A 27,833-nucleotide genomic window follows, 5' to 3' on the forward strand; every position below is an offset into this window, starting at 1 on the left:
AGGTAGCACAGATCTGAGAGCTGAAGGCAGTTGGGGTGTTACCCTGTCTGTTTTGTGACCGGGTAAGAACAGGTCTAAAACCAGGAAATCTTTCAGATGTGCCAAGAAAGAAACAATACAAATGCTTCCTGAGATACAGAAAGCATAGCAGAGGTCCCAGCACTGCTGCAATCCTGAGACTGGGGAGTGTTCAAGTCAATTAGTGTAAGTTCCACCAATCTGACCAGTCAGATCAACTCTGGAAAAGACAGCACACTGCATATCAAAATTCCTGCATTTCTGCCATTGGGTGAATCCATCATTCCTAAGTAAGTTTCCACTTACTGACACTGCAAAAAGCAAGCAAAGAGCTAGTCTTGAGCTTTAGGACACTATACAGGCAATCTATGTTGGCCTACTCCTTTTTTTTTAAACCTGAAAACAGCAGAAAATTATTATGTATTTCCCAGAAAATTTGATAGGATTGCACCTTTTTCTTCTGGTAAGCCATAAGCTTGTTTTCTCACTTTTTGTTCCAAGTTGGTCACATTGGTGTCAGAAGAATTATATTTTTACAGAGGGTATCCTTTTCAAAACACAGCTTTGTTCACCTCTGACCCCAAGATGACTGAAATAAAGAGAAGTTGGTCTCCAAATAGCTGTAAAAAATTTCTGTTTAAATGCTTTTTCCATGAGAATTTTTTTCATATTATTTTTAACTGTCATAAGAAAAATCTTTCTCTCTGCCCTCTCTCCCACTTCTCATCACTAGAAAAAATTCATAGCCATTCTGTAATGAATTAGTACAGCTGCAACTGTCATAAAGTAACACACATACAATCAAGTGGAAAAATTGTTCCCTTCAATCCTCCACTGAAACAAATATGCAATAAAAAAAATAAAATTACTAGAACAGAAGCTTTCAAAATATGTTTATTTGCCTCCCTTTCTTTTACCAACATATTTTTTTCCTTATTGGATTTCTCAAAGAAAAAAAAAAATTAACAGCACCAAGAGCATTTTTAAAGCCACCTTCATATTGCCTGAGATGAAAAGAAGCACATGAATGCAAAGTTTTGCCAGCTATGTATAACCTCTGCATTATCACAGATTTTCACCATTTACAGGCAGACGGTTGATTCAGTGCTAATTTTCCTTATGGCATATGCTTTTCTGTTGAACCAAACTCTCAACAGAAGTTTTTAAAACTTACAAATTAACACATGAGCAAATGCACTGCAGAGCCCATAAGGCAGTTCGTACTGACAATTTATGTATATGACATTTCACAGCAATCCAGGCTGCCCTAGTCTCTAGTGTACTCACAGAATCTAACCCCTGTTTCTCATTGGCTCACTTAAATTCTAACTTTCTCATTTCCACATTGGCAACTCCCAAGCTTCATTTATCTTCTGTTCATAAAGGGAAGAGTAGTAAAGGCCTAAGAAACAACAGACCAGTGCAAAGAGCATAGAATTTCACCATGGTCAGTTATCTCAAGCCTTTGTTATTTGTACACAGATGAAGATTCATACAGTTTGATGAAACTTAAATTAAAAGAGGAATCTATTGTACCATTAGTATTTGACTTCTACTCAGACCTAAAGCAGAGGTTGAAGAAATGTCTTGCTATGGAATACCTTCCTTCTAGTTCACTCCAATATCTCCTGCAAATATTTACATTCTCAACACTACAGATGCAGCCTGGTGTCTACCCAGCTGTTATCTTCCATCTGAAGGTCTGCTCTGTTCTCTTGAGGAGAGTATTAGTCTCTTAATTGAGACATTTGATAATACACATTATTTTGGAAACTAAAAATATTATTACACTGTTGGAAAAATTTACTCTTCTGCTCTCAGAAGCATAGAATTGAACTTTGCAACATGGTTTGGATGAATTGCCCTTCAAACTGGATTTCATTACTTCCTTGGTCTTCAGTAAACCAAACAAAAAATTAAAAGATAATTATCTTACCTAGGTCATCAAAAGTAACCCCTTCTACAACAGATATGACAGCTTCCCCACCTCCAAGTATAACTAAGTCTGTCTAATTACTAGTAGGTGATGATCATCTATCACTTATTTGACTGCTCCCCCCCCTCTTATGCATGTCCCATTCCCTCTAAGCATATGCTCTAGTACATCCTTTCACAACAATTTCCAACACTGCCAGACTTCCAATGTTCTTCTGATCACATCTTACTGGTTATAAAATGTTCGGATAATGTCTCTCTAAATAGTCTCCAGACCACAGTAGGCTACAAAACCTTAGCCAGAAATTACCACTCTCTGAAAAGGGGAATATGTGCACTTCAAAAGGCCCCAGGCCTCAACTTCAGGCATCAATGTACAGAGTAAAACCTTGAGAAAAATAAAACAGTTACCAAGCTGGTATAAAACACATTTTCAGGATGGCCAGAGGGTACCACACAACAATAGATGACTGTATTTGGAACAAGTACAGTGCACTTTACACTAACAGCTACATCCCAGCAAATAGAGCCTGACACACACCACATTTAAAGTGAGCTGTGTTAGCACAGTTTCAAGTGCATACTTTTATCAAGTACAACTATCATTACTGACACCTTTGAAAGGCAGCACAAAATGCCACTAGAAGCTACCCTTGTTATGTATCACACAGCTTATAATTTTGAAGCAGTGTGCATATTGTTAGTGGTGACATATATTTGGGGACCTTCATCATCATGTAAATAAAAAAGGTATCATTAAGCATCTTCTAACAGAAATATAAAGATTGACCTGTATACAGTTTAATCTTTAATTGAATACCATTGCTTATCTAACCCATAGATCTTTCTTCTCTGGATAATAAAAAACATTCCTATATAGAACAGATTCAGCCTATTCCTACTACTGCTGCTGGAATGGACAGCTTGCTGCCAAACTGCTCCAAAATCAAGTTTCTACTAATAGTTGAAAATATAAAGTACGGCCTTCCATTTAGGATCATATTTCTTGTACTGCACCTTTGAATTTATCATATATTACAGCTGGTACTATACAGTTAAATTCTCTGTTATGCATCAAATTAATGGATGGATGGTCTACCATCATCCTGCCATACTACAACACTGGCTGGAGAAGAGCTGTTGGTTTTAAGCTACAACGACCAATGGCATGAATTACTATGTCAGCAGACTGGCAAACAGATATAATTTGAAACCACAAAAATATATAATGCTTATTTCACAAGCAAATTTATGCTTATTATTTCAAATGGAGATATCACCAACCATTAGTGAAAGTGAGTATGAATCTCACACTCTCTCCATTTCCAGCTTTGATACCTTGATCTGTTTTCATTTTTTCCCTTGCCAAAATGTTTTAGATACTTTAGGTGTTTGTGAAAGATGTCCCTTTTTTTTTTTTAATGGGATTGTCCTTGGACCTCGGAGTTAATTCAGGAAGACTTTTAATTAAAAACAACATAGCCCTCCTGTAGGTATTCTCTTTTTCATCTTGCTTGAATTTCCACAAGTCTAGCTTTCCCCAAAGACAGCTCAAGCGGAAAATTATGACAGATACCTGCAATGTACAGAAACAGCAGGAAAAACAAAATCAACAGGGAGCAGAGACTAACAGAAGCATCTGAAGGAAATGGGAAAAAGGAGGTAGAATTTTGAGGTAGCTCAGCAACTGGGGTAGTCAGCCACTCAGGAAAGGAGTAAACTTGAAAGTTCATAATCATTCCCCTCTCATCCTTCTTTATCTTTTTCCTTGATCTTTTTTTATATGACATGGTGATACATACCTATTACAGAGCTGATTTGACCTAACTATTTTTAATGTCAAAAAAACAAAGTGTTGAAGATGCTAATAAATGAAATATTACGAAAGTAAGAGGAAAAAATACTAAAAATTAACACTCTGATGGACATTGCACAAAAAACCTGCAATATGATTTCACTTTCTTAAAGCAGTTGTTTGTTTTTAAGGAAAAGAGAGAACAAAAAACTCTTGGCCATTAGGAAAAAAAATTTACACTATTTAAGTATTTTATCACTCACTCATTCTACATTTACACAGATTTGGTTGATTAGCTGGAAAATCAAAAGCCTAAAAGAACATCAGGGGAAACAGTTACAAAACAGATTTCAGAAAAAATAACAAATCAAGCATTCAAAAATATGCAGGGTCTTATTTACCACAATCATCCCTTCTGGAGCTTGAAGGTGTATAAATAGAAACCTTGCACCAAGAGGTTTATTATATTTCATCAGGAAGCCTGACACTTTAGACAATGAAGGACTTCACATGAACATATTCTTCATGAATAATTAATAAACAGTCAGCTGGTTTGGCTCCTTTAAAAACATCTTGGTTCTTTTGTTTCTTTTAGCTGCTACCTTCCTACTTTCAACTGTAAGGCAGACAGCAACACTTCTTCCTTCCTGCCAAACCAGGAAAATACTTCTTAAATACACAGGCTGAAACAACTTTCTAGATAGCAGAGAGATACAGAACACAGTTATTGTCTCCATAATTTTGAACTCCATAAGAAACACAAAAGTTTAACAGCTTGACTTAAGACTATTTTGAATAAAACTCACAATTTTTAACCTTTTTTGTTTTCCTAAATTCCTAAAATTCCTATTAGGGCAATGTAAATTCAGAATCATTATAATACCTTGAGACGCTTAGCATGAAGCAGGGCAAACAATGTTTTTGTATTCCATAGTAAAACAAATAAATACTACTGTTAGAGCACACCAGACTCAAACCATCAGCATTTCTCCCAAATTACACCTGTTTTATTTTATATTATACTTGCAAAAGAAAATAAAGTTCTGTTCTAAAAGAAGAGATACAGTTGGTAGGTCAAAGGAAATGATTCCATTTTTTCCTACACTTTCATAGAGAGAACCTGTATCCTTTTTGCCTTTAGAAGCAGAAATATCTACAGTATTATCTGAGAGTTCTGCAGATATATTTTATGTTCTTTGTAAGTATATGAAACCAATTTCAATTTCTCTTGTTAAAAAAAGAACCAAAAAAGCAAGCTTGTCTGTCATTTTATACAGCCCATGAGGGTCATTTTACAATCACATTTAATATTTGCTTCTGTAACAAAATTTCTAACACCATTTATCCTCCTAATGTATGACATAGTCACTACATGGACATGTTTTCTACTAAATTAAATGAATGCAGTACACAACTCAGGCAGATAAAATACCTTGAACACTAGTAACATTTAGGTTAGTAATGTTATGCTGGAAATGCCAACACCTCAGTACAGGACATTAATCCAGGAGAGCACTTCCCCTGACTTGTCAGATATTCTACCACAGAGTCCATTTAGTTATTTCTGCTCTGAGCTCCAAAGTACCAAGTGGACACTGCAAAAGAGAAGTTCCCAAGCTGGCAGAATGATGATATGAAGTACAGCAAATTATGCTCACAAATGTGGCAATCAGAGTGTCAGTGATACACTACTGAAGACACAAGACAACCCCAAGAATCAAACTGTGTCTGAGAACGCTGTCCAAACACTTCTTGAACTCTGGCTGGCTCAGTGCAGTGATCGCTTCCCTGGGGAGCCTGTTCTAGCCCAACCACCCTCTTCGAAAGGGTGAAGAACCTCTTCCTAATAACAGTCTTCAACCTTCCCTGACACAGCTGCGTGCCATTCCTTCAGGTCCTGTCACTGGTCACCAGAGAGATCCACATGAACGACCTCTTTGAGGCTGTCCTCGTGTGGCTTTTCTGTGCTTGCATGTCAGAACACACGGCACAACAGCCTCCACTCTCTGAAAGTAGCCAAGAAAACCTAATGTCATTAGAAATAATTTGCATGTGAAAATACAATTTTCATGCACTTTACACTCAAAGGTGTTAAAGTGCACATTAAAGAATCACAGAATCAAACAGGCTGGGATAGGATGCTGAGACCAAGTCCAAACTTTGCCTGAACACCACTGTATCACCCAGACAGTATTACTGAGTGCCACATCCAGTCTTTCCCTAAACACCTCCATGGACATTGACCCCACCATCTCTCCAGACAGTCCATCTAATCACCCCTCCTGCAAATAAGTTCCTCCTAATTTCCAACCTAAACCTGCCCCAGTGCAGCGGGAGTTATAGAGAGTGATAAGCTCATCCATGAGCCTTCTCTTCTCTAGGATAAACACTCCCAGCTCCCTCAGCTGCTTCTCATCACTTATTCTCTAGAGCCTTCACCAGCTCTGTCACCTTTCCCTGGACTTGCTCCAGTATGTCAATGTTCTTCCTGAACTGAGGGGCCCAGAACTGGACAGAGGACTCAGAGTGTACCCAGTTTCTATTATTCTGAAATAACCTGAATCATTACCCTAATTATTCCCAACAATATCCTGAGATATCCTGCTATCTCCTATTTATCAGAATAAGCAAACTGTCATCACTTGTTCAAGGTACCATTCCACAACTGAAATAAATACACAAGGTAGTATCAATGTATGAGTATTTCATTGTACTGAATTATGAAAAAAAAATTGTATTTGGCAAGACTAATAGTCTTCAGCACTCTCAGCTGATAAGCTTGTATTTCCAATATGCAAATTTTGCCCTGTTACTTACAACTTTGGAAAAAGTGACCAGAAACCTTTCAGCATAGTCCCAAGACTTTGGGAAGTTCAGCCAAAGTAGTTTGGTCTGTGTGCAGGCTTTGTCAGGCTTCCTTCATTTTGACAGCCTTTATTTTCCCCAGGTGCACACTTCCCCTTCCCCTGTGGTTACAGAGGCAGCTGTAGGAACAAACCTGCAGCACCAAATGAAGAAAGCAGCTAGTGGAAGGATCTCTTCCTCCCATCACAGAAAACAAGGTGTGCAGTGGACTGTGTAAAGAGAAACCAGTCTCTAAAGATGACAGAAAAAAGGCTCCTCTGCCTCCAGACAGAGCTTGTCTGCTGCCAGGCAAACCCCAAACTTTACAGAGGCAATCTACAGCTGCAAGTTTCTCATGTGCTGCATGCCTGGACTTGGCAACGTTAGATTAATGGTTGGACTCAATGATCTTAGAGGTCTAGTGCAACCTAAAGGATTCCTAAATTTCATTAGGAAGGATTAAAAGTATTCCAACTCTTCCTAAGTAGCAACTCTCAACCAACAACAGCAGCATTGCTAAGAGCATGAACTGCAACATAATGCACAGAACCTGTAAACTGAGTTCCTGGGCACTTGGAAACAAGACTAAATTAGCAGGCCTTTCAAAATTATTCTGTGTATCAGCTCTCCATCTGCAGTATAAGGATAAATCTGATAAAACTCCTGGAAGACAAGTAAAAATACTTGTGTCCACAAGCACTACTGTGTAACTTACCTTGGAACAAGTAAGATTTGATTAGTAGGAGACCTGGGTCTGTGACAAACAAATGAGAAAGATGCTGAAAACAGTCCATTAGGTGACCAATGCTACTGAATAAGGCAAGAAAGTGTCCACTTCCCTTCTGTGCATAACAAGAGGGGAATAACAATATGAAGTAATTTTGAAAGGCAATTTTAACTCTTGATAATTCCTATTTTTCAAGTGTTCAATTATTGGCTCTTAGTATTTTTTGAATGCATTATTTATAATGCAATTCATAGAGGATTCCCACTACCTATCATCTACAAAACATGTTCAAGAAATGTTATATTGAACTTCCTTTACAGAAAAAATGTAAAGGAACAGGAACTGTGCTTCACAGCTGACCACTATATAATTTTAAAACCAGGTTCTTCTCTTTTGGTTTTCCAGTTTAGCAAGCTTCTTCTGCTAAAGTAGTCATCTGAAATTAAAGACTCTTAGCCAAAAATGAAAATAAACAAACAAACAAACAAATCTCCACTGCACTATGGGAAAAAATGAAGCAAGTATTATTAACAAATAAAATAACTTTTTAAATAACTACTCTGAATTTGAAATTCTTCATTACAATTGCAACCCTGCAAGAACTTTTAAAATTTCATTTCTTTCTAGATTATCTATTCATTGCTTCCAGAAGGCAAGAATTAATAAATATATATTTTTACTGTCAGAGGCAGTAAGATGTTCAAGAGAATGAGTGGTTCCTGCTTTACAATTCAAGTGTAGAACACATCACAGCAAAAGTTACTCAGTTGTCAGCTTCCCAAAAATAAAATAAATGACACAGTCCTTTATAATAGTTGCAAATTGTTTGTAAATGGGAAGACATACTATGTTAGTACATAACTACACAGACGCTTATTCTGAATAAATACTACTTAAGTCTTAGCATCAACTGAGATAGGGAAATGTTTGAGCAGTGTCATTTGGTCTGCACAAAGAACAAAACATATGATGCTGCCAGAACAGTTTTTTATGCTGTCTCTTCAAATTCATTAATGTGTGCTCTCTTACACCGTGGTGTGTTTACCAAGTAAATAAAGCAGCTTAGCTATTAGTCTCGTTAATCTCCAGTTCTTCATTAAATAGCAATCAGCACTCATTTCCCTGTGAGGTTTTTTCCACTTAAAACCATGCTTACCCACATAGAAAAGAGAGAAGAAAAAACAGGAAAATTGGAACAACAAATGAAGGTAATATTCAGGGCATAAAAATAACCACTCAAATAATCTGTCTCTGACACAGTATTTCATTAGTACTTATTCCACTAAGTGCTACATTTCACACAAACAGCCCTTGAAGAAAAAAAATTTTCAATTGTTTGTTAACTAGCAGGTATTTCATAGAAGATATGGGATAAAAAGTCTAATTATATGGATATCTAAGCATTTGTACAAGGACTGTTGCTCAAACAACAACTATCTTTATCCATCTTGGCAACAGAATAGGTACGTACACAAAGTAGCTCTGGATTTGGGCAAATCAAACAGGGAGAGGTATGAACTATCTGTAGACTGTTTTCATCATTACTATTATTATTGTTATGCATTATTGTTATTGTTGTTGTTATTATTATCATTCTAAAATTGGCTTCCAATGAGACACTTTCATCAAAACTCAGTGAAACTCAGGTCACTTGGCAAAGTATTTCTTAGCACACAGAACACACTACCTTACCCAAAGCCCAAGAAGTCTACCAAAAAAATGAAATAATGATTACAGGGTATTTATATATGCAACAATTTGCCTATGCATTTGACTGAATCAAAACAGTTGTCATGTATTAAAAAAAAAAGAAAACTAAAGGGGGGAAAAAGAAGAGGAAAAAGGGAAAAAACTAAAACAAAAAACAAATAACAAAAAAAGGAAGATATAGGATGCTGTTGCTAAAAAATTAAGTAGGAAAGTACTGAGAATCTTACTACCTAGGTTAGGAAATTTCAGCTCTCTCTTTTATAAAGTGACACCTACAGAAGTGCCACATTTGCTCATTTCTGTTGTTCGCAAACAGGGCTCACAGACAATAGATGATGTCAGCGTTTTGGCTTGTAGATAAATATCCAAGCAGAACACTATTTTTAGCTAACTTCCTAAGGAAATCAGGCATATCTAACTGTGCCAGCACTCGGCCCTCTGCCCTGAAAATTTCTGAGCAGAAAACCTACTTTGACAAATTTTGTAAAAGGCTCAGTACCCTCAAAGGAACAACCTGCCTGGATACTTTGGGAAAGCTGACAGGCTGGTGCAGGGAAGGTAGTGTAGCAAAGACCTTGTTAAAAGGAAGGAGGTAGGGATGGTTCATCCCAAGAACAGAGATAGCACTTGTCCATTCAAAGACAGGAAAATGGGGGGAAGTGGGGCAGAGCAGCACAGCATACAAGTTACAAGCAACTATTAAGAAAAAAATAAATTTAACAGAGAAACTTCATGGGACTTGCTGCTCATGAAACACTACATATATCTGCATATAGCATACTATGCTCTGTCTTGGCAGGAAGATTAGCTCAATTGTTTAATGGGACTTATCTATATCTGATTAAAATGATCCTAAGTGCTCCCCACAATCTTTAAAATATGTCCCCTGGCACTAATAATTTTACGATGAAAGCTAAATTATGTTCCGATCAAATTAGAAAAATAGAGGTAAATTGCATTAGGCTATTTATACAAATGTTCCTTCTGAACAGCAATTACATGGTTATTCTCATATCCTGTAGGAACAAGGACATAAAGGTGATCTGTGTTTAACAAAATCTCCAGATGCAATGAGAAGCAAAGATATTGGAGATCTTAACTAATGGCATCAGGTTTTCCTCTGTGTCAGTGCCCTGTTACAAAACATAAATTACTTTTGTATCACCAACCAGGACATCACACCACACCATGTCCATTAACCTGTTCTTGGTGCTATGAGTTCGGTAAGTGAATTTTCCTACACTTTTCAGATGCTCTTTTTCAAAAGCAACTGTAATGCCACAGTAACATACAGCATTATCTATTTGTACATCTCTTTCTCTGATCCTAGGTTTTCCACTCCATGGCCCCAGAGTTCAATTATTTCCTCCTGAAGTTTTTCAAAGTTATATAATTTATCTTCTCCCTCTTTTGGATTTATTTCTCTTGCCCCAGGGCTTTGGTTTTTATGTTTACTACATTTTCTTTTCCCTTCCTTAGCAGAAGAGAAATGAAGACAACTTTACTTCTCTCTACTCCCCTGACATCAACACTGAGCACTCAGCTATTTCTTCACTAAGTTCATCTACCTCCTACATTTTCTTTATCCACTTCCATCCATTCAGAAACACATGCAGCACCAAAGAAAGTCAAAGCAGCTGTACCAGTGGCTGCCCACTCTGTAGCAGCTGAGCTTCCTGGATCTCCAGTATCAAATTCAGAGTCTGAAATAAATTAGCAGAGGATATCATGAGTTACTGAAAAACAGGAGCATTTGGAACTTTGGAGAGACACACACGCTGCAGCTGGGACAAGGGAAGCATTATCAATTTTCTCACATAGAAAGGACACACTATGCTTATGTTTTCAATACAAGAAATTCAGTTGCTAAAAGAGAAAACTGCTATGTAGGGTAAGTGTGCTGTAGAATAAAGCAGCTTAAAGGAGGGATATGGCCTAGGATTCAAGGGGTTTGCATGAGAACAGTAAGAACTGACATGAGACCAAAGAACAGACTAATATTAAATTGCATTTAAATATTACTAATTCCCCCCCCACCCCCCCAAAAAAAACCAAAATAATTTTGCTAGGCTCACAGTCAACCTGTCTTACTAAATAAAGCTTAAATTACGGGCTAGTAACCTCAGGCTCCCACCACAGTTGACAGAGATTAATTTATTGCCTATGTGCTATTCTGGGAATATTTCAACATGGAATAGGGAAATCGACTCAATTTAGAGAAGAATTACCTCAAAAAAAACCAAATCAACACAAAAAAACATTAATAGCAGGAATTAAACCACTACATTATTTTGGTGCATCCATAGAACAAACAACAGAAAGATGGTGAATAAATTTGCAAAAGCACATTGAAAACTGTGATAGCGTGTAGCTGTGCCCTGGGTTTGCCTTAATTGAATTTTAGGTGAGAATAGTTCCAGCTACAGGCTGGAAATGGGATCTGCTCTCCAACCTGTCTAAGCATACTGCTCTCTCTCACACATGGTCTGCAGCTTCTCTGATCTGCCCATGCTCACTACATTCCAAATGGCTGAATTCCTCCTGGACAGCTGGCAGCACCTTCATTTTTCTTCCCAGCAGATCTGACTGATCTTTGCCTCCTCCATCTCTGATTTCTCTAACAAGCTCTCTGACTTCCCACACTGCCTGCACTCTTACCATGGATACCTGGCAAGCTAGAACATACCCACCAAACGTGTGCATCTCCTTCACATGTTCTGCACAGCACCTCAAACAGAAGCACATGTAAAAAAGAGACAGAAGGGTATTTCATTAGGATGGCATACTGCATATCTGATTTAACACTGCATCTGTTATGCATATATTCTTTATATAATTCATATATCTCACACAACTGGAGATAGGCATCAAAATTACTATAAACTGATTATACAAATTTTATTATCTGTCTCCTGTCTTGGCAAGCACTTCACACAGATGGTTTAGGAAACACTTCAGGTGCTTGTCCTGTCACTATATATCTGAGCCTAAGGATGGTAGCTGCTATATACCATCAGATACACTCCCACTTACACCAAGACTTTGATCTTGGAGACACTAGCACTAAAAATTTCAGAGGAAGCTGAAAAAAAGCATACAAAAGAGAGAAGAAATAAATAAAAGACTAGGCCAATGTAGGTTCTCACCTCTACAGGCATCACTTAAACATTATGGCAAAAAGCAAAACACTAGATCATATTCCTGACAAAAATTCTGTCCATTTTCAACTGACTGCAACTTGATCACTTATCAGTACTACCCTTTCCCTCCGACAATTTTCTTAGCACTAAGTTGAAGCAATAGTATTTCCCAGCATCCTATATTCAAGGAATGTGTGTAAATATCAGGCTAAATTAAGGGTGTTTACACACCACTGAATGAGCAGAACTAAATGGTTTTTTGAGTGATAGGCAGTTTTTCAGAATACCTATCAACATTTCTAAGGCATTTATCACTGTGGGATGTTCTGACAAAAAAGCTTCATTCTATTTAAACCCCCAAAGACTTCCCTTTTCAGTGCTGGAACAAACTGAACAGAAGGTGGAAAAAAATAAATTGCCACATAAATGTAGGCATAGAAAATTCTTTCAGGTCCCACATTATGTTACTGATGTCTTCTTTGCTCTGGGCACAAATGACTGGTACAAACAAGACAGAATCACATGCATACAGCCTGTGAGTTCATATGGGGCACATTCAAAAGGCATGTACTCAACAACTAATTGCTTTGGGAAAGAAAACAGTACAGAGGTTTACACCTACAAGAGTTCTTAAACTAATTGTAGGGCAAGCAACACTTGGCCCTGATTTACAACAGGCCTAGGTTTATTACAAAGCTCCAGAAAGTGTCTCCTGTTCTGTACCAGGGAACACACACAGAATGAAAACTCAAGCTTGGGCAGGATATTTCAGGCCAAAATCTTTAATCAGAAGAACAAATTAAGAAACTCAAGTGTTGAGGATAAGCCTTTTGCTATCACTTCTGCATACTACACATGTATTATCTAGGCTTTACATGAAGGATTAAGCATCATATGTGCCACCTATGAACTTGCAACCACTCTGTAATGTGTTTGCTAGTGGGAAAAAAAAACCTAAGTATTAACATGAGCTTATTAAACATCACTTTAAAGACAAGAGAACCTCAAGCACCTCAGTGATGTTTAAAGCTCTACTGTGGACTGACCCTACTGTCCCCGAGGAAATAACTACTACAATACAGAACTACGTAGTTCGAGTTCTATTTTCTCTTTAAGAAAATAAATTTTTTTACACTGACACTCCTCCAAATTACTAAAATGGGTCACAATACCTTTATCAGAAAAGGTACATATCTTCATAAGGCAATATTCATTATTAAATCAGTAGTTAAGTTTTTAAGAGATGTATGTAGAAGCTACAGAATTATTTGTTACTTATAAAAACAGCAAAGGTTCTGCAGAATGAAACAGCTGCTCACTACAATAAAGGGAGGTGAGAAGGACTCTGAATAAGATAGATGTGTATTTAAAAAATAATGCTGTGGATTATTGAGGCCCTTGTGCAACCTCAGCATGGTAAATGAATTCAGGACTTAGGATCTCTGCAAGGACATTTTCCACAATTTATTTTAAGCAGACAGTAATGAATTTTTATGTCAATGCAATATAATAAGAGCTTTCTTACAATGTTTAACACTGTATTAAAAGAGGTATGCTTGAGATCTGCAAAAGGAATTACTGTTCTACACCATTTTTAGTCTGACTCAAGTTGCTGATCACAGAAGAGTTTCGCATTATGGAGGGTAGATAAAGGCATAAAAGCTGAAGATTTACCTGTCATTCATTTCAGAATAAGATGTTTAAAAGATATACTTACAAGCACATAAATGTTATCAGCATTATTGCACTAAATAGGGCAGAACTTCTGTTACAAGGAAAACAAACTAAACACCAAAAAATCCAGCCTTTACAGATCTTCTTCTAAAACAAAACTTTTTTTTTCTTTTTTGTCTTCCCCAGTTATGAGGGAAATAAAGACTTTTATGGGTTTTATTCCCATTCAATCCCAAATTATAAACTATGTAGCAGCTGGTCAGCAGCCCCGATGCAACTAAAGCATCCACAGCAGCAGGACTACTTCTATGTTATGCCATATATACTGCAAAAAAGGCTGTTTATTCAGCCAGTGGGTTAAAATGAAGCAGCACACGGAATTTCAAGAGTAAAGTGTCCCTATGGAAAAAAATCACCAATTGAAAATCTCCTAGTGGCTTCTCTGTTACCAGTTTACTGACAGAGGTGGCAAGTGAGAGACAGTGCTGTCCCACAGGTATTCTCCCTACACAGAGAAGCAGAATCCACTGTGGGTCAGTGGGAAAAATGCAGAGCAAACCCGAAATTACCCTGAGGCTGTGATGAAGAGCTGACAGTTCCAGAATCCCTCTGCTGGGTTTTTTTTGTTAGAGGTATATTTATGCAGTTTATAACATTATTCCAGAAGCCTAAGATCAGCCATACTCTACATTTTTCCTCCTGGGCTGCAAAAGGCTGTGTCAGAAGTCATGCCTGCTTATTTAGGGGTTTTATATAACTGCCCTCGACAGGCACATGAACAGTGTGTCAGGACACATGGTGCATTCCCAAACCAGCCTTCACCACTTGACCTCACCTGGACAGCAGCACTGGTAGAAAACTGAAAAAAGAAAACACCAGTTGGAAACCTCAGACCCAAATGACCCACAGCAGTTCAAGGCACATTAAACCTGGACCAAGTTTATCTATAACACTTATTGCTCAAGAAATTAGGAAAACTGGAAATGTCACGGTGTAACAGCTTGTTGGCAAACAAATTAAATGCATTAACAGATAATCATAAGGAAAAAGAAAATGTCCCTGTCCTTCTCCTCACGCTTAAAAATGTGTTTTGAACTGTTCCCTTCAAGAGCACCAGGACACCCTTCCATGAGACACTCTTAGTCTCTGCTTCTGGAGGGAGTCACAATCCAGCAAAAAAGACTTCGGGAAATGTCAGATTTAATTTTCACTTAAACAGAGGGCAGTACACATGCAGACTTGGCCTGCAGTAAATACTCCCTACAGCAGTGAGAGGAAGCTTAGCAGAAGAGTGAAGGCACACAGGTAACTCAGACACAGCTCTGCCACCCCGCCGTGGGGGCTGGTGCTGGTGGTAGTGATGGGCACCACAACCAACTATGGGCAACTACAGGACAACACCCCAGGGCTGAGCAGTGAAATCAAATCAGGCATTTCACAGAATCACAGCATGGTTAGGGTCAGAACATGCCTGTTTAGCATGGTCTATAAACCAGAAGGTGGCACCCCTACAAACACAGCCCACACACAAATCAAGGAGAGTGGTAAGGGCTCTCCATCACCCCACACACTGCAGATGGGCAAGCAGGAGTGCCTATCCACAGCTGGGGAATTTGCACAAAAAAGAAATGAAAGGGGAAAAAAGCAAGGAAAACCTTCCACAGGGCAGATGAAGGTCATAATATGAGAGGAAATGCTAGATAAAGGCTGCCATGTACCTTAAGAAAATGAAAATACAGCACTGTAAGCCACTATCACTACTGCAATAAGCTTGGTTATTGTTGTAGTTTGCCTTGAACAGCAGCCAATGACATTTTAATAAATTGACCAAATGTTGTGCAAAGGATTTCCACCTGACATAGAATAATACTTTGTAGCATCAAATATATTTTGCAGTAATTTCAATGCAACCTTTTACCTTTCCGAACAGCAATTCAACATGCTAAGATTAAAGAATGTTACCTCTCTGCTGGGGGGGGGGCAGAATATTTTAGTGACAGCTGTGTCCCATAAACTGAGCTAAAAACTTCATCTTACAAAACACTTCAAGAAGACAGTTAAAATAAACATGGAAAAACAGAAGCCTTGAAAGTAGGCATTTTGCAGACCACATTTTGAAAAAAAAAAAAAAGTTTCTATTAATACCTTGTTTGAACTGTTCTGACTTAATTCTTTCCATCATCTGTTACTACTTTGCACGTCACCAATCTTTAATCTTTAGTTTTCCTTACAAAAGCCAGGCTGCCTGCTCTCGGGGTTGACCAAGTAGCGAAATGCATGGACAGAGGATAAATTTACTGTTTCAGAGAGCTATCTTTAGAGACTCAAGCTTTCAGCATACTGAAGTTCAGCCAAGTCATTTCTGAAGCATTTTTAAAAAATCATTTCTATTGCCTCATTGAACAAAAGAAAACAGCTTGGTTTTTTCTCTTTTAATCTACTCCTTTAACTTTGTCCTAATACAAAGCTTCACTTAGAAATGGCTAATTTGCCAGTCTGTGGAGATGAACTATTGAACCACAAAACATCATCTCCTAGAAGGGAAGAACCAATGTTACTCTAAATGCATACTCTGTATTACTTTGTATACTGGCTGCTTAAAACAGACCAAGACAACAAAATTAACCACTATGTGAAACCTTGGAAAAACATCCCTGATGAGCTAAGAGTGCCTCTAAAGTCGAGTGAAAACAAATTTAATTAGCTCAGTTGTTTCATGATGCCCACAAGAACTTTGAAAATTTTTCAGATGAAAATGGAATATACTTATACAGAAATTAGATACTAAATTTAAAAGACAGGAAGGAAATGTTTCATACCAGATACAAAAAAGTAGATGACAAATTCTGAATACCTAAATCAACCCAGCCTGTCCCTCCTCAGTACTTCAGAAGGATGCCGTGACATTAATGAGATCTATACTGACCAAAGAAAAGGCAAAAATCAAATCAAGATCTCAGGTGCATGTTCCATGGACTTCATACATCAGACAAACTCAAAGCAGTAGCCCTTGTTTAAATAAGGCAGGATAAGGAAAAATATCTATTATCCCCACTAGCAATCCCTCTTGTTCTAATTGCATCATTTTCCTGTCTAGGAACAGAAACATTTATTTTTAAAAATATTGAATATATTTTAATATTTTTAATATATCCCACCTTAAGAACCACTAACCTCTATATGTCTCTGCCACCTGACAAGAATCATGCCCATTCCATAGGACACCACACTTGGCATAAACAGATCTTTGTCACAAATATATACGTAAGGTAATTTTACATATATGTCACATATATATAAAGTAATTTTTCTCTAGCTAAAAGATTCAGAATAAGAAGCATCCTTGAATATACATATAAGACAGAAAAAATACACAATGTTTGTTGGACACATTTTTGAAGTAAAATATTGAGCCTTGCATAACAGAAATTATAACAAAAGTGAATAACACTAAAACATAAAATGTTTCTCATTTTATTCAAGCAGAATTACTGCCAAAAGCAAGACATCAAATAAATCCATCCAAAGAAACCTGGTGATTTTTACAAATAACCTTCACACAATAATCAAGGCTCCCTTCTCAAAAAAATAAATGTAGATGAAAACATCTGGGGCTATTGGTAGGAGAGATCATTTTCCAGCTAAAATGCAGGTACATTACCAAAACAAAGGAGTGAACGGTACCAAGGGAAATCTAAAGAAAATCAGAGAAAGGCATCACAAAAAAATTTGTTGAGAAGCACGATGTAAGAGACTTTAAACCTTTAATTACTAAAACCTGAAAAAGGAAAGACATTAAAAGCTGCTTCAAGATACACCAATTTAATCAGGAGAGGACAGAAACTATTTTCCATTACCATTCTAATAGTGGAAAAATGCCCAAGGGAATCAAACCCAGAATGCAGAGGAAAGCAAATGTTTTCAAAGTGTTTGTGGCAATAAGCTGCAGAGAGCCAACAACCACACTGTTCTCTGCAGCCACCTCTGCTGAGCCCTCCCCTCCAGAGAGCAGGGAGCAGCCATGGAGAAATAGAGAATGGGAGATAAAAAGAACTGCCCAGACATACAGATAAAAGGAAAAAGTAGTCAGGAAAACAAAATAAAGAATGGGATATGGACACCATGTGAAGCTGCTGGGAGGTGTCTGCACAGATGGGCAATTGGAGCCTGATGTTCCAGAGGCTTTTTGCTGCCCTGAAGGAGCACTTCCATCTGTGGTCTTCTGCTGTTAGAAATGACCACGAATACACCCAAAGACTTCAAAACAATGATGGCAAAAACACTGTGGGGGTGGTTTAGTTGGTCTGGGGCTTGTTTATTTGTTTAAAAATTTTCAAATAACCGGCCACAATAAGGACCTTGAGTGCTTTTTGCTCATTGCAGCAGCACGGTCACTTACCAGACTGTACAGCCTCTCCCTGAAGGTGAGTGCCTCCTGCAGCAGAGCCCAAACACGGCTCCTCTGGGAGGACAACTCCCCAGGAACACTTCTGCAAGAAACCCATGCTGAACACAAATACAGGTACCATCTCTAGCACCTCAAAGTCATAGCCCCAAGGCAAAGCTACCCAATTCTATCAACACCACTTAATTAATTTTTCAAGATGATATGGGGGAAAATAACAAACCAAAGGCAAAACAGATTAGCAAGTTTTTGCCACAGACATGAGGAGCAGCTATAAAAAAGGCACTGTTTTGCACACAGCCTTTTAAAAGTATTTATAGGAAACAATTGCTAGAAATGCACAACAGGCACACCTCTATCCAGGAAGGAGCTGGAAACTATAAAAAAACCAAAACTCCACACCCAAAACCCCAAAGTGCATTACTGGAGACTGAACAGCACTCCTCACTGGTGCCACGGCAGATGCAGAAGGCAGCTTGGCTCTGGCACACCCCTGCACACAGGCTCACAGGGACACAGGACACATTTGTGCCACTCACTTCTTCGCCATTAACAAGAAGAGCTTATTTTGAAAACCAAATGACAGAAGTAAAGATTTGAGAAGCCTGTTGAGTCCTCACACTTTGTTCGTTTCCTATGCATTTTATACAATATAAATACTTTTGTTAAAGGACAGAAAACAACAATTCACAGGATAACTTACACAAGTTCAGTAAGTTCAGGACCCCCTCAGGTCCACTTTTGGTAGTAATCTCTTGGTGTCAGTGCACTGACACTACCCAGACAACACTACACCCTAATTACTACTAATGCACAAAAGCCAATGGGACTATCTACCTATTTATAAAATATTTATTTATAGATGTCAGGAAAAAACACATTTATTTTTGGGAAAGCAGTACTTTGTGAGGTGATTTAGTCAGAGAAAACTAAACTAAACATAAAATTAGAACATAGCTAGATATAAACGAACAGCTTTGAATTTAACTGTCCAAAAATATGAGAAAAAAAATGAGGATCATTGATTGTTTCCACTGTAATTTATTATTTCCAAATATTACGAAGTTAATATCATTATCTTGCTATTAAGTCCATTTTCTTTAGAGTATTAGATTCCATACCCAAATATGGTATATATTTTTAATCCTCCAATTCTTGTTCTTTCTTTAAAATAATAATAAGTACCTGATGAGAAGAGTGAGTTCAAGTAAGCCTCAGGATGCACAGGCAGCCCATTATACAGTCTGTTTCACCCAGCATTAAACTCATTTTTGAACACAGAGGAGGAAAGGAGAATTAGTTACCTAAATAACTCTTCTGGAAGGGGAAAATAATTGGATTGCAAAACACAGAGTTAAGGTTTGTCTTACACAAACAAATATAATGTCTATATACTTACCTGCACTTCATGCTGAAGTACAGGAAGCCACAAAGTATCATTAAAGATATTTGTATATTCAAAGAAGAATGCTGAATGTTTTGAAGACTCCTCCTGGTCTACAAGATGGGATGCTGGCACACTGGTTGCCTTTGTTGACTTTTCTTCACAATCCAGCATTTTTTTTAAAAAAATCTTACTTAGACTGAAGACTTACTGAAGATTTTGTGTAACTCAGCTAAAATAGATATATCTCCACATCAGGAGTACTTCCATGACTCGATATATTTGGAGGCCTAATATAAATACAATGGCAATATTCACAGACTGAAACTTTGTCAGCAAACATCAAGGTCCAACACAAAGCTGCAGGTCTTCCACAGAGCAGGCAGGGCAAATAGTTTCTTGAGACATAAGATACAAAAGACGACACATTCATGGTGTGTACACCAGAAACTCAAACAGCTCATGCCTGAAGATGCAGGAAACATGAAGCTTCCTGGGGAAGTAAGTACAGATTTTAGTCCCAGGGCTAAAAAATAGCAATGAGCAAGTACTACATGTTTACTTGGTCTCACTTTGTAGTGGAGAAGCTCAATTCATTAATTTCAAAATCAATCTTTCATCTAGACATGCTTCTGCATTAAATCTAGGTCTAAGATGGTGACCAATTAAGACTATAATGTAATGTGTTACTAGATATAATTTTGTTACTAGACATAAAAGGAAGCATAGATTTAGCACTGGGGTAAATATTCCAGTCATGCAAGCATAGAAGCCCATAGTACATCCACTCAAATCTTTAAACTGCTTTGTTATGTCATGGTGTTTGTGCCATGGCTAGTGCTTTTCATCTGGGAAAAGGCTTGTGGTAACTGGCAGTAACTGAGGTGAAGACATCCCTACTGACATAATGTGTAATTCCACAACCATTTCAATCATGAAACTGCATTACAGAAATGGATAAATTACAATACTACAAGCAGGTGTGACAGTAGGAGAGGAACTGTAGGAAATATCTTCCCCATACAAGAAAGAGTGCATCTAATAGCTTATTGGATTTATTTTCTGCAAGTTTAATTATGTCAGAAAGTATTTTACAGTGCAAGTATTCCTACCAAATAAACTGTATAAGCTAAATTAAAAAGTTACACTTACTGAGAAAGTTAATTATTCAACAAGAGTTGGAGTGGCAGATTTACCAACCTTGCAAAGAAAAAATATCTTATATACCTACACTGCTATATATTTTACACACAAAAAAAATCCGATAACAAAAAAATCAAGGATACAGTAAGTGCACTTCTGAGGACACTGCTTTGATGTGCATCTGTGTTATGGAAGCAAAGGATTCATCCCTGAACAAAAATAAATGATCCTAAATGTCACCCCAGTACAAATCACACAGACAGCAGCCCATAATGTCCCACTCCCAATCACCTTGTCAGCATTTCACTGCACCAGTCAGTCTAAAAGCAAAAAATACAATTAGTGTGGTGTCTTCTCAGACTTTGAAATCACATCTCACAGTCCTTCCAGTACAATTAAGAGCATACAAAGATGCAGCAATTTGCTGGAGTCCATTTTCTCCTACACTTTATGCAAAAAAAATCTTGAAGGCAACTCCTAACACTATTTAAATTAGAGAAGATGTATGTAGAGAAAAAGCAGGAGAAAGCATGTCAGGAGGGAATCTTTAAAGAAACATAATACTGGTTATGCTTCAAAATTACAACAAGCTCCCAAGGAAAAAGGAGCATGCCACTGCCTGAGAGATTTAAAAACCTGAACTGGAGAAGTTTGGAAAGAAAAACCCTACACCAAAACACCCTTTATTAGCAGTTATTGTCAAAACACCAGTAATTAGGCTGTATATCATATAATCCAAAAACATGCAAAGTAGAAAATTAGCAGGTAATATTTTCTGCAGATGTCATTCTGATCTCTCATCATTTTAAACTTCAGCCCTTAGAGACTGTCAACCATTCCTTATGTCAAAAGCTCCCCATATAAACCATCACACTTTTTAAGGAAAAAAAAAAAAAAAAAATTTCAGTCTCAGACCCTGAATTTTTATGAAAATAAATCCACTGTTGATAAGGGAGGAGAAAGAAAAATAAAAAAGGGGAAAAAACCCCAGAAATCAACTATTGCTTAGTCAGATTAAGAGTCCTGCTTCCAACAACAAAGCTGAGAAGGAAAGCTAGTTTGAATTCCTGCAGTGAATCCCGTTAAAGCTAAAACTCGAAGTCCATACATTCTAAAGAAGATAAAGGTCCAGGCTTTCCTTAGCCAGCTATTAATGTGAGCAAGCTTCTGAAGTGAGAGGTTATGCAACCATTAAAATAAAACAGTCAGGACCTCCCAGCAAGACCTAAGCAGTGCCATATGGTAAGTAACAGAGGACTTTTTTTGCATTATTACTTCCAAGAACACTTAGAAGCATTTGTTCAGATCTTAATGGAATTTATGATAGCTTTTGTCCTCCTAGGGCTTATTTTTATCTATCAGAAAGGCAACTGCTGAGAGAACATTATGTACTAGAGTCTTAATATTTTCAGAAGAGGAAACAAGCATTTTTCAAAATTTAAGTACTTCCTTAGTCTCAGGCATGCTGTCAACAAAGTAGGACAGAAATTTGCTGTGCTAGAGAAGTAGCAGTCCTCGCTCTTCTCACCTGCAATGCAACAGCAGTGACACTAAGAAATCACAAGCAAGAATCCCAATTCAGGTGACATTTGCAAGGCAAGCAAGAGAAGCCACAATTACCAACCACCATTTGCAGTTAATGTACATCTTAAAAACATCAACATCACAGGCCCAAATTAGCATCATATTAAATAGATCACAGAATCACATAATAGTAAAGTATAATTTCTTTCTATACCATGATCATCCAAAATCAATACACAACCAAGGAAGACATTTAAAAAATATCAAAATTAAACAGAAAAATAAAAGCATGTTCAGAATACAGAAGCTTGCTTCAAATTTTAAGAAAAACATAGCTTTTTTAAAATTCTTTTCTAAAAAAACAATATAGCTGATACAGCAGATTCAACTTGCATACTGCATTGATCTACAGCTTAGCCCTATAAAAAACTGTATTTGCAGAAAACATAGCTGGGACAGACGTCACAGATGTTTTCCTCCTACACCTCAGTCACTTTATTAAAATGAAACCTTAGTGCAAAATTCAAGCCTAGTGTAATAAGCATAGCTAATTTTTTCTTTTAAGAAAACTAATTAATCCCAAAGGTCTATCAAGGCATAGTAGAAGCTTGCACAGGGTTACGAAAAGCAAGAAGCTTTGAGCCTGCCTATGTTGCATACTCTTCATATACCAAAGTCCATTAGGAAGAAAAAATGGAATGAAAGCCTAACAAGGAAAAAACCTCTCACTCAAGAAAATAGAAGTTACATTAACACTGCAAGTATTTTATAACTGTTCCTTTTTAAAAAAGCCATGTAATCTTAATATGGCTGCATTTAATTGTACAATAATTCCCACCTGATCAGTAAAGCAGATAAAAATATAACCTCCCTCCAAATTAAGGCAGAAACACCATTAAAATACCAAACTTCCCTGCAGGGCAATTTGCCAGAAAACAGATCCAAGGGTCTGCATTTCCTCCTAGCTGTGCGGATGCCCGAGCGCAGAGGGAGCGCCGCTGCCCGCGAGTCCCCTGCGGGACGGTGGCACTGGCAGCACCCCCGGGCACCTGCACACCCCAGTGCTGCTGGAAGGGGAGACCAGGACACAGCGTGGCTGGCTGCAGGCCCTGGAGGGGTGGAACTGGCCTGGCTTGTCTTTGGCAGCTCGCCCTGCCAAGTCATCTGAAATGTTGGCGTTTATGGCATGAAGGGAGCTGACGGCTCCCCGAGGGGCAGAGGCACAACTCCTCCCTTCCCCCTGCGCCCCAGGCAGGGCCCTGTGCTGAGGGCTCAGCAGGTGTGCAGTGCCTTCCACGACCTGGCACCTCCTGGGTGCCCACCCATGACCAGGCATCTCCTGGGTGCCCACCCATGACCAGGCATCTCCTCGGTGCCCGCCCATGACCAGGCATCTCCTCAGTGCCCACCCACGATCTGGCACCTCCTGGGTGCCCGCCCATGACCTGGCACCTCCTGGGTGCCAACCCATGACCAGGCATCTCCTGGGTGCCTGCCCATCACCTGGCATCTCCTGGGTGCCTGCCCATCACCTGGCATCTCCTGGGTGCCCGCCCATCACCTGGCACCTCCTGGGACACAAGAGCTCTGCCCATGGCAAAGAGGAGCCCAAAGCGCAGTGCCAGCCCTCCCAGGAGCCATGCCCACAGACTGCTCCCTCCAGCTGCCTGCTCACATCTGTGCCACATACACAACCTCTACAACCCCTCCAAACCCATTCACAAGCCACTTTCTAGGAAATTGTCTTCAGCTCCATTTATTTTACAAACTGGAAAATAAGGGAGTGGTTTCTTGGTGTCACAGTTCTCACAGGTTCTGCTGGTTTGTGGCACACCTGGCACATGTAATGCACCAACACCATGGGCAGGTTGTCATGAGCTATAGTACAGACAAGCCCTACTATGGCTAAATTATGCCCCAGAAGCTGTATGATGGAAAACTTCCCATCTATTATCCTCAGAGCAGTAACAAACAGGACAGAAAAAGAGCAGAACACAGCCAGATCCTCTGGAAAAGTGGGGAAAAACAGTGGTTGAATAAAAGGGCTAGATGGAGAAGACTACTGATTTGGTTTCAAATTTATCATTGATTATTTAGTGGAATAAAAGACTATAAATAAAAATATAATTTACCACTCTGGCAATCATTAAGTTTATCAGTCAGAGGAGTATGTGAGAAAGGTCAGAGCCCAAAAACCACTAAAAGTAGTATTTTGATGAGCATTAAATTCTTAAGAAAAAAAATTTAGATTAAAATTGCACAGATACATTACTACATAGTAGATGCAATAGAATATATTATTAAAGCCATAATAAAATCTAATAGTTGGAAGCAGTGATAAATACATTTAGATAAAACTTACATTTACCTGCTAGGATCATTAATCTTCAACATTTTATTTATTGTGATGATTCTTCCAAGTGTTTGTATGGCTGGGTTTTGGTAGCAGGAGTGGCTACAGTGGTGGAGTCTGTGAGAAGCTGCTGAAGCCTCCTCCATATCCAATAGAGCAAACCCCAGTGGGCTCCAACATGGATGTGCTGCTGGACAAGGCCACAGGGCTGCAGAGATCCACCTGCAGCCCACAGAGGAGACCCATGCCAGTGCAGGTGGATGCTTGAGAGGAGGCTCCTGGAGGGACCTGCAGAACCATGGAGAGCACAGCCCACACTGGAGCAGATTTCCTGGTGGGACTTGTGACCCCCACGGGGGACCCATGCTGGAGCAGCCTGTCCTTGAAGGACCATACCCAGTGGAAGAGTGACCCAGTGTGTGGAGAAGTGCTGCCCATGGACTCACGCTGGAAAAGTTCATGGAGAACTGTCTCCTCTGGCAGGAAGGCCAGGCTGGAGCAGGGGAAGGGCTCCTCTCCCTGAGAGCCTGAGAAACGTGTGATGAACTGACCATAGCCCCCATTCCCATGTCCCTGAGCCACCCGCAGAGACAGTAGAGCTGGGAAGGAGAGAGGGGAGGGGAGGGGGAAAGGTGTTCTTGAGGTCTGTACTTCTCATTGTCCTGCTATGATTTTGTTAATAGTAAATTCAATTAATATTTCTAGTTCCAGCCTGTTTTGCCCATGATGGTGGTGAGTGAGCTCTCTGTCCTTATCTCAACCAATGAACACTTTGTTGTATTTTCTCTCCCCAGTCCAGCTGCAGAGGAAAGTGACAGAGAGACTTTGGTGGGTGTCTGGCATCCAGCCAGGGTCAACTCACTACAGTCTTCAAGTTGAAGTAAACACTTTCATCAGTTTAAGTTGTCTATAAGAACAAAAAAAGAGAGAGAATACATGCTTGGATTTGCCCATTTGCCCAGTATGGAAATAAATAATTTTATCTGAGCAATATAAAATTCTCAGGACTGACGTGAACAGTTTTTCCACAAAATCATTCTCCACCCAAGAGTGTGAATTTAGAAGTACTTTCCTGTATTATAATTGTAACTGCAGATTATAGAAGTGTACCTGGGGACAACATAGATTTTTTTGACCACTAAACTGATGGGGAGACTTCCTACAGTTTCAAAACATTGGAACCTGCCACACAGCATGGGATGCCTGAAGGAAAAGTGCCTCAAAATACTTGAACCATTTGCATAGCATCAGTGATTTACTGATCCACCTCCATGTGAGACCCCTGGATGACTAAGCAGGGATGGCTTCAAAATTTCAGAAATACAACAGCAAGACAGGAATGAGACATTTTTAGTTTTCTTCTTCATTTGCCACTGACCTATTTCACTGTGCCACATGAGTTCAAAATCTTATTTCTTAAGGCAGAAATTTAGAAACTAACTTTTAAAATTCAAGTAATGGATATAAACAATCCTTTATATTGTAAATTCAAATTGATATTTTATTTCATTTGAAGAAATGAGACACATGCCTCACTGTCAATACAGGTGCACAGCCACTGACATCCATGACACAAGTAACGGCCTATTTAACCATCCAATATTTATCTGAAAACTTTTGCAAACATATTAGTAGCATGGTTCTGTTTCAGTTAAAGGCCAAAAGAGTAAGCATGGGTGGTAAATTCTTCTTGGTAAAATTTTTTTCTTCTTGGTAAATGAATGTCAATCTAATCTCCATTGAACATAACACTCCTTAAGAGCCCTTGCCTGCTCAGACTTGTACAAATACCAAATAAATAAGCCATATAGGCTCAAAAAATCTTACATCTGAATTTAAAATAATGGAAAAAAATTTAAGTATGAACAAAGTCATGGCAAACAAATAAAATTGCAATGGAATTACCTTTAGCTAGAATATAATGAAACAACAGAGCAGCTGCAGGAATGCTCAATTTAGCTATCCCTTCAGTGTAACAACTCACCCTTTCTGACAGTATTAAGAGAAACAAGACACTGAATATTGACACTGAGGATAAAAACACCTTTCATTAACCTAGTCCACAACTGCACCATATTTATCGATGTTCTATGAATCAAGGCACTATACAAATTCAGGCTATCACAACAGAACACTTTATGAATATTTTCTAAGCCTGTTTTTATTTCAAAGTCTTTCTGTGGTGCCATCTTCCTCTATCCCAAGTCCTAAAAACATTAGGTTCAGAATAATATGTACAGAACAGACTAGACTGCAGAAGTTGTAGGGGAAAAAAACATTCTCTAACAGTAACAAAACTGGCAGTATACTTTAACTTTTCCTTTGCACATTTTCCAAACTGCAAACTCCCAGACTAACAAATCCCTTAAGATCTGAGCTCTACATCTTTGTGGGGGGGGAGGAATTATACAACAGCTTTTAATAAAAATTAAAAATGTAAGCTAATTAAGAGGTAAGTTATTTTTAAAAGTTTCCAAAACATTTTTTTTTATATTTCTAGAGGCAAGGAGAAAGGAAAGCTGGAGAACTGCAGACAGCATTTTGATTTCTTACACACTACCATGCACATTAGCAATAGTAAGGCACGAGGCTAGCACACTGCAGCTACTTACCCAAACCAAATCTCTCCTGCTGTTCTAACAGACAGATTTCTGAATGTACCAAAAATATTCTGAAGCCAACACTTAAAATAAACATTCACCACAAGCAAAAGGAATTGCTATATTGATGTGGCTCCTTTCATCCTGCTTTGAAACCATGCTGAGATCCAACGATAACAAGAAACAGAGAGGGCAGAGTTTGTCACTGCTCTCTGCTGCAATTTTCACATCTGTTTCACAGCTCTTGGAAAACCCATTTCCATTAATCTGTGAGAAAGGACAGGAGATAAAATTCCCAGGCTGCAGAGGGCATTAGGAGACTTTCCTAGCTGACTGTACACTAAGAAAGAACTGTAACAGCCAAATTACGTTACTGTGAATAGACGGAAGATGCTGTAATTCCATTCCTCCTTTTGTCTTAATGGAGTTATTTACGTTGCAATCTTGAGGGCAGACCTCTTACCAAAGACGTTGCCAGCCACCTGCCTGACACACAAAAAGAGCAGACTAAGAACGGAAGGTGACATCCTGGTCCTGTTCAGCGAATCTGGTCTGTGCTTCCCTGACTTAGCCTGCAAATT

At 38.6% G+C, this 27,833-nt stretch overlaps 1 protein-coding gene across 2 annotated transcripts in view; it reads right to left on the reverse strand.

The window, feature by feature from the left end:
• Positions 1-27,833, reverse strand: part of CCNY (cyclin Y) — a 118,652-nt gene that overhangs the window by 65,993 nt on the left and 24,826 nt on the right. The window contains exon 1 of one of the 2 annotated variants that reach the window (XM_085563924.1): positions 19,648-23,604. The exons of the other annotated variant lie outside the window; for it this stretch is intronic. The gene's annotated coding sequence lies outside the window, so the exon portion shown is untranslated. Of the gene's footprint in view, positions 1-19,647; positions 23,605-27,833 lie in introns of those variants that run through there. 2 annotated transcript variants of the gene reach the window in all.

The sequence above is a fragment of the Lonchura striata genome, chromosome 2 (genome assembly GCF_050655825.1).
Source record: "Lonchura striata isolate lonStrDom1 chromosome 2, ASM5065582v1, whole genome shotgun sequence".
NCBI lineage: Eukaryota > Metazoa > Chordata > Aves > Passeriformes > Estrildidae > Lonchura > Lonchura striata.